At 41.6% G+C, this 7,183-nt stretch overlaps 1 protein-coding gene across 3 annotated transcripts in view; it reads left to right on the top strand.

The window, feature by feature from the left end:
- Positions 1 to 260: 260 nt before the first annotated feature.
- STARD13 (StAR related lipid transfer domain containing 13) overlaps positions 261 to 7,183 on the top strand; it is a 309,317-nt gene continuing 302,394 nt past the window's right edge. Inside the window, exon 1 of one of the 3 annotated variants that reach the window (XM_054050879.1) lies at positions 261 to 409. The gene's annotated coding sequence lies outside the window, so the exon portion shown is untranslated. The remainder of the gene's footprint in view (positions 410 to 7,183) is intronic. The other 2 variants (XM_054050950.1, XM_054051117.1) reach the window with 2 other exon arrangements.

Below are 7,183 nucleotides of genomic sequence, written 5' to 3'. Positions count from 1 at the left end.
CAGGACCAGTGGCCCTGAGGTGGTCTGTGAAAGGCTCTGCCTTTGCCCCCATGGCCAAGGTCACTCTTCCCCTGCCTCCAGTGGTGGGGCTTGGGGCTCAGGACTCAGCAGCCCTGGCTGGGGCACCTCCGGCACCACGCTCCGCTGGCACCCACCTTCGTTTGGCACCAGGGTCCCTAAGACCATACACTGTCCGTGACCGGGGAGCAGCTTTCCACATGTGCTCCCAGGGTGCCCCGATTGGTGTGCTCCACAGAAGGGGCCGGCCCTTGAAGTCAGCTTCTGTGCCTATGACAGATGATATTTTTGTGCAAGAAACAAAACCAGGATATCTGATGGACTGCATTATCTTTCCAGACAGCTTGGAGCTACAGCTGCAAAGAAGTTTTATGCTTTAGACTTCAAAACTGTGAGTGGAATATAAACATCAGTTTTAAATGCCTATTTTTTTTTAATTTTTTTTTTTTTTGGTGTGCAACTTTGCATGAAGTATATCTCTGCAGAGTAACTTTTCATTATCAAGCAAGCTGTTGTGGATTCTCGTAAGATGAAATAATTATTGCTTTGGAAAACTTCACAAAGTGTTAGCTGCATTTGCAGCTAAACTAATAACTGTGTGCTGAGGAGGAGGATGCTCTTTTCAGTGAATGCAATTAGTCTATCAGGAAATGGTTTCAAATTATCTTTTCTGCTGGAAGATATGTTTCAGCAGGAATAGTTATGTTGAGAAAGAATCTCCTAGGAGTTATCAGCAAATATCAGACTGGTCTGTGTGTCTGTCACGGGTGTCATTTGTGTTTGCATGTGTATGGAGAGGGATTAGGTTAAAACCTGCTGTTACCATTACATGGCACTGCACTCACTAGGTGAAAAACTTGTTGGTACCAGGTGTTAGCAAGCTGGCCAATTAATGATGATTGTGGGAAATTGATTTGAGAGAATATTGTCCACTATGATGCAGATTTATAGAAATAATTTTAACAGAGGACTTACTAGTGCACACAATCTTGCAGCTGAAACATCAATTACCTACTCTTTCTTGCATGTGTTTGAATAGGAATGATGACATGATTTTCTGTGGAAGAGCTCTAGGGCTGATACCCAGTTCGGGAGTTCAAACCTGAGCAGGCAGTTTGCAACTCCAGGCTTATGATATATTCACTTTCCTATGGAAAATGTCCAGGATGGTCTAGAATGACCTCTGTCATCCTAGGATGTTATGTTATATACAATCATGAGTGAAAAGAGCTATATGTTGGAACTTTTCTTGATTCGCTTAGCTGTTAATAAAGCTGAGATACATGCTTTAAAAAAAGGTCCGGATAGGATTGTTTCACATCTCTCTCTCGCCACTCAAAACCATCCAACATCCTTCTCAATTTATCATATATTTTCCTTAGGAAGCAAGCAATTTCATGTTTCTGTGCCTTGGCAAGTGCATTGCCTCTGTTTATACTTTTATATTTTGGTGGACCCGCATGAAATTCAAAGGTGATACAAAAAGAAAAATCAGTGTCCTGTTGTTGCTAACTAGGTATGGCAGAAATCCCACACCCGGTGGATTCACTACAACTCATTCGTCATTTAGGCACCTCCAGATCATGCAGCAACACAAACAGCATCCAGATGAGGTGTGGGCATACAAGTGCATTTCTGCTGGATTAGTCAGAGCACATAACATGAGATGTATACCAGCTTTGTACAACTGGCAATGAGGCAATTCAGGCTATTGCCTCTTAAAAAGAAAATGTCAGTACTTCTTTAACAAATGAACTACTAGAGTAAATCTATACCATTTTGCTACTCATAATCCTTGGTTGCAGAGTTTTTGTTACAACTCTGGCTTCTCTACAGTCAGATTTACAATATCATCAAACCACGGCCTGAGTGAATCCGAACTTATTGGAAATAATGCAGTGGTGATAAATTTCCCTTGCCTTCATTCCTTTCCTCTATCTTTTGTTGGTCACTGCCTCAGGGACACTCCAGGTTTATTCAGCAGAACAAAACACAGTGTTTTTCCCAAAGCTGAATTTGGTACTGACAGAAAAATGCTCTCACAGAGAAAAACCATGAGACTAAACATATTTCAGCCCGAGATGCCTCTTAATTGATGTGATCTCTAAATATGGTTTGTAAGTGTGGCCTGTCCTTTAAATGCTGATAAAGTCCTTAAACTAAAGGGCCTCCATAATCCTTATAATGCAAAATGTCTCCTCATCATGTGACATAGTCTGGTTCTTCTTTCCTTAATTGGGCAGTCTTTTCTCTATTAGATATTCCTACCTAGATAGAACGGGCCAGATTCTCAGCTAGGCAAGCATGAATAAAGGATAACTTAATCAAAGTCAATGACATGACCCTGGATTCATTCCAGTGTGACCAGAGTTGGAACGCGGTGCCATACATGCAGCTGGCATGCTGGGCAAGGAGATAAACAAGAGCTACTGCAGTTGCGCATGTTTCGAGTAGAAGAATGGCTGTGGTCCTCCCAGCTTCCAGTAGTGTTTCCAGCAGCTTCTTCCAAAAGAAAAGGTTAAATAGCACAATTTCACTTCGATTCCACCAGCTTCCGTTATGCCTTTTCAAACTTTGCATGGTTTTGCAGAAAGGTGCTACTTGACATCATGTCTTGTCTAACCCTTTCACATGTACCTCGAGCAATAAAGTGTATGTGTTACTCTCTTTTCTTTCCTCCTGCTCAGAAAGATTTTAAGTTTTCTGTGATAACTTTTAGGTTTATGTTGTTCTTCACTGATGATGTGGGTTTAGGAAGCTTGGCTTCTTTCTGTGAAAGCATTGCTTTCTGTGATACTCTGGGACTTCTGGAAGCTTCTTCCCTATTCATAGAGAGAGTGCTGTTTCTGCCTCTTTTGTGATGACAACCACACTGCTCCCATGGCCACTTACACAGCACAGTATCTCGCAGGTCCTTGTCATGGAGACACTAATGGGATTATTTTGTACTATAGGTGGGGCTTCCTTATGGCTGCTTTTATTTCCCTGTTCTGCGTGTCAGGGCAGTCCAGAGTTGCTGCCCTAAAAAGAGGAGAGGTTTTCTGTAGCTCTCTACAGACTCTGTCCCATATTCTGAAATTCATCCCAAAGGCATAAATTTGCCATGTCTCAGATGGGACAGTCAGCTCATACTCCTACTGCTCATCAGAAACAGCTGGTTTGCATCTCACTTGCTGCAACTAAAGAACTGAATTCTGTGAGATTTTTACCAATAGCATTTAATCTGTGCCAGCTGGAAATGCCCAAGCAACAAAAGGATCTTAAGAAGAGGACTTCGCATAGGGTCTGGGGTGAGGCTGGTTTCCTGGTTACTCTAAGTGGGAAACAAAAACACACTATGTTCACATTTTAAGGAGTTCATTACAAGTGCTACCTGCTGTGTAAATTTCCAGTGGCACTCAAGTCTCTAAACATATAGCATCACCAAAAAAACCCACCAAGGAAGCCAAAAGGCAAATAGGTGCTTTTTGGTGCTTCACAAATTCCTAGAATTAAGTGTGGTCATATCTACCGTTGAAGTGAGGATTAAATGAAGCTAAGGCTCAGCTGAACTGTAGCTAAAATAGTTTCTTTTGAAGTACTTTTTATCATTACTCAGGTATTTTTGTGCTATGTAGGCATGCTCTCAACAACAGCCCTCTGTTAGTCCAAAATAACTAAATTCTGTTTGGGCAAAAGGTTTACCTGTAACACAAAATAGTCATATGATGTCTGCAACCTAATTACAAAACTTTGGTAAAGATTTATAATATTAAAGCTTTAAAGTTTTATAACCATCTTATCTTTAATAAGTATTTAGCATTCTGTTGATGATGAGAATGTATCGCAGGCTGTTATTTTGGAATAAGTAGTTCCACTAGGAAACTAGAGAAATGTGCTTGATATATTTATTTTTAAAATGAATATTCTGCCTCCACATATGCATTGGTGAGATGGGAGTATTTGTCATGCAGTTAGTCAGTAAGGTTTATGAAAGGGATCAGGCAGAAGAAGAGAATCAGTGGCTTAGCACTTTCAAAAGAATCTGCAAATTCAAGGAGGTTTGTGGACCTAAGAGATAACACCTTGGCTGCAACACTGCTAATATCATTGTTTTTCCAGGCCTGAGAAGTATCACACTATGATCTCATAAAATCTTTGTGGAATTGAGGCTGTTGAGCCACCTGAGAGAAGCTCTCCAGAAGCAATTTGTGAAAGGAAGGGAGTTATAAGGCAAAGGAAAGCACTGAAAAAACAGAGTCATGCTAATACAACAGAAATGCTTCTTGGAGCTGAAAATGAAAAAGCACAAAAGCTGGCAAGGGAAAGATGAGGGCATGAGTAGTGCTATGTACCTCTGATGTTTTTTACGCTTTATGCTATGTGTTTCATGCCTTAGGGTGAATGAATAATACTCTGTTTTGAAGACAAATTATGTTACCTTAATTAATGCATAATACATTGTTGTGAAGACAAATTAAATTACCTTAAATTGCAGGTTCTGGCTTCTCAGGAAAAAAAAGGAGTATCCATGTGTCAAAGGTAGATGCATCATTTGGGTTCACACACTTGCAACAGGATTATGCAGAGCAGAAGCTAGGAGCCCTGCTGAGCAGTCCAGACCACGAGCTCTCCAGTTTTATCCAGAAAAATTAGAGGGAACCCAAATACAGTTAGTCTCCAAACATTTACAACCACAACTAGATTTTTCAGCAATTAAACTCAGCCACTCCATTATGTGCTGAAATTAAGGCAGTGTGAACGGCATATCTAGGTATCACATGAAGACTACCTTTTCCAACAGTTTACAGAACCAGGAACTGCTATGGTTTGAGGCATGTCTGTTCCTCTATGAAAGAAAGGGCAAAGAGCCCTTTCCCTGGCATATCATTGCAGTGACACAAATGAAGGAATTAACTGTAGTATAAAAAGGGACATCTGAAGACCTAAATTGTGAGCAAGCAAGTGGGACTGACTTGAATGTTTCAGATTTTGGCCAAAGAAAAAGAAGTATGAAAATCATTTTGGATATTGTCTGTCACCATCTCAAGCTTAAACTTTAACAATTCCAGTCTGTATCTTTATAGCTATATACATGTATTTATACTTTTCTATCTTTACACCTGTCTTCATAGAATCATAGAACTGTTTAGGTTGAAAAAGACCTTTAAGATCAAGTCTAGCCATAAGCCTAACACTGCCAAGTTCACCACTAAAACATGTCCCTAAGTACCACATCTGCACATCTTTTAAATACCTGCGGGGTTGGTGACTCAACCACTTCCCTGGGCAGCCTGGCCTGATGCTTGACAACCCTTTATGTAGTATTTCCCAAAATCCAACCTGAACCTCCCTGGTGCAACTTGAGGCCATTTACTCTCATCCTATCACTTGTTACTTGGGAGAAGGGACCAACACCCGCCTCACTACAACCTCCTTTCAGGTAGTTGTAGAAAGCACTAAGGTTTCCCGTCAGCCTCCTTTTCTACAACCTCAGTTACCTCAGCCGCTCCTCATAAGACTTGTACTCCAGACCCTTCTGCAGCTTCCTTGCCCTTCTTTGGACATGGTTCAGCAGCTCAATGTCTTTCTTGTAGTGAGGGCCCCAAAGCCAAACACAGTATTCAAGGTGTGGCCAAATACAGGAGGACAATCAAATTATCTTTATTAACCAGCAGAATTTAAGCCCACCTAATTCTTGGAAACAAATGTGGCTTTATCTTTTGTGCAAGGTAGGATTCTAGCATTTATGTTAACCAAGAAAATGCATCTCAAAGGCATCCAGGAAACTGAAATGGAAAATAAGTAAAGGCAACACAAACATTCATTATTTTTAAGTACTTTGTGAAGTTTTCAGCAGATGGCTGGAGCAGAGTCCAGTTGGGGGTTGAGCAGTGTTGCAAATTCACTAAACCTAACTGGAACAGAAATAACATAATTAAGGTGCCCTCAAACACTTTCTAACTCTTCAGAGAACTCCCTTCTGTGTCATTTCTGCCTTTGAAACATTCTGCACTGAAGCCCAGCAACAACCACACACGACTCAGGCTGGGGAGGAAAGATAAAGACACTCTGCCCCTTGTTGTACCAAAGCAGCACTATCAGGAAGGAGTACTGTGGCTGTATTTGCTGGAATTTGGTGGAGATTAACATTTGAAATATTGCAAAATGCTATGAGAGCTCTGATGCCAGTATAGGATCAGGATATCAGTATCAGCAGAGTCTGACATGCCTGAACAGAAGCATCAGTGTTGAGGACGATGCCTGTTGATATTTCATCATTTTAATTGCAGTAACACCTAGAGGTTGAGCTCCATGGTGCCAGCTGCGGATAGTCGGTAGCAATACACCTACATGATGTGTCTGCAGTCCACAGGTTCAGCTTTACTCACAAAAAAATATCCGTGACCTCAGCTTCAAGGTGGTTTAAGCAATCCTGGCTGGATGCAGGGCAGAGGTAGTTTGTAAAATTGCCCACTCAGTAATAAATCTTGAAGTCTCACTTGAATGCTGTATTTTCCAAAGGCCTTTCCACTATTTCCCTGGAAATTTTACTCTCTGTGTTGGGAATATGGGCATGTGAATCCCTGCAGGCTAGAGAGCTACACCACCATATCCTGGCACATCCACTGCCAATGTCTTCACTCCCAAGAGCATTGCAGAGGGTGCAGGACACACGGCTGCTGCTCCCTCTCATACCACCCCTGGTTTTTAGTGAGAAGAATCCAGGACATGCTCTGGCACTCCTTCCTGAAGCAGTTTCTCAGGCACAGTGGAAGAACACTGCATTGTCCCTCAGGCACCATTGCACTCAGTTACTCCATCAGCCCTCTAAGGAGCTCAGACACCAAACTTCAGCACCTTAAATTATGCTGCTAGAATCAGGAGATGTGATGCCTTAGGTTGGTATCCGAGTCAGGCATGCTAAAACTCACAATTTCCAAGCAAGTAAGTAAAAATAACATTCCTCCTCACATTTTTGGCTCCTGCTGTCTCCATCCCAACATGGATTAAATAAACATAAAGAAGTTAGCAGAAGGGGATGCCAAAGGGTAGGATGTTTTATATACACTATTTGCATGCACAGCTCACATGTAGTCAGGAGCAGTGACTTAAATGCTGTCAGCTTGGCTGCCCAGTACTGAAGCAGATAAGAGCATGCTTCTTCCAGATCCCCAGTACAATT

Source organism: Cuculus canorus, chromosome 1 (genome assembly GCF_017976375.1).
Source record: "Cuculus canorus isolate bCucCan1 chromosome 1, bCucCan1.pri, whole genome shotgun sequence".
NCBI classification, from domain to species: domain Eukaryota; kingdom Metazoa; phylum Chordata; class Aves; order Cuculiformes; family Cuculidae; genus Cuculus; species Cuculus canorus.
The sequence above is the reverse complement of the archived record's forward strand: the minus strand, read 5'-3'. Positions and strand labels throughout refer to the sequence as shown.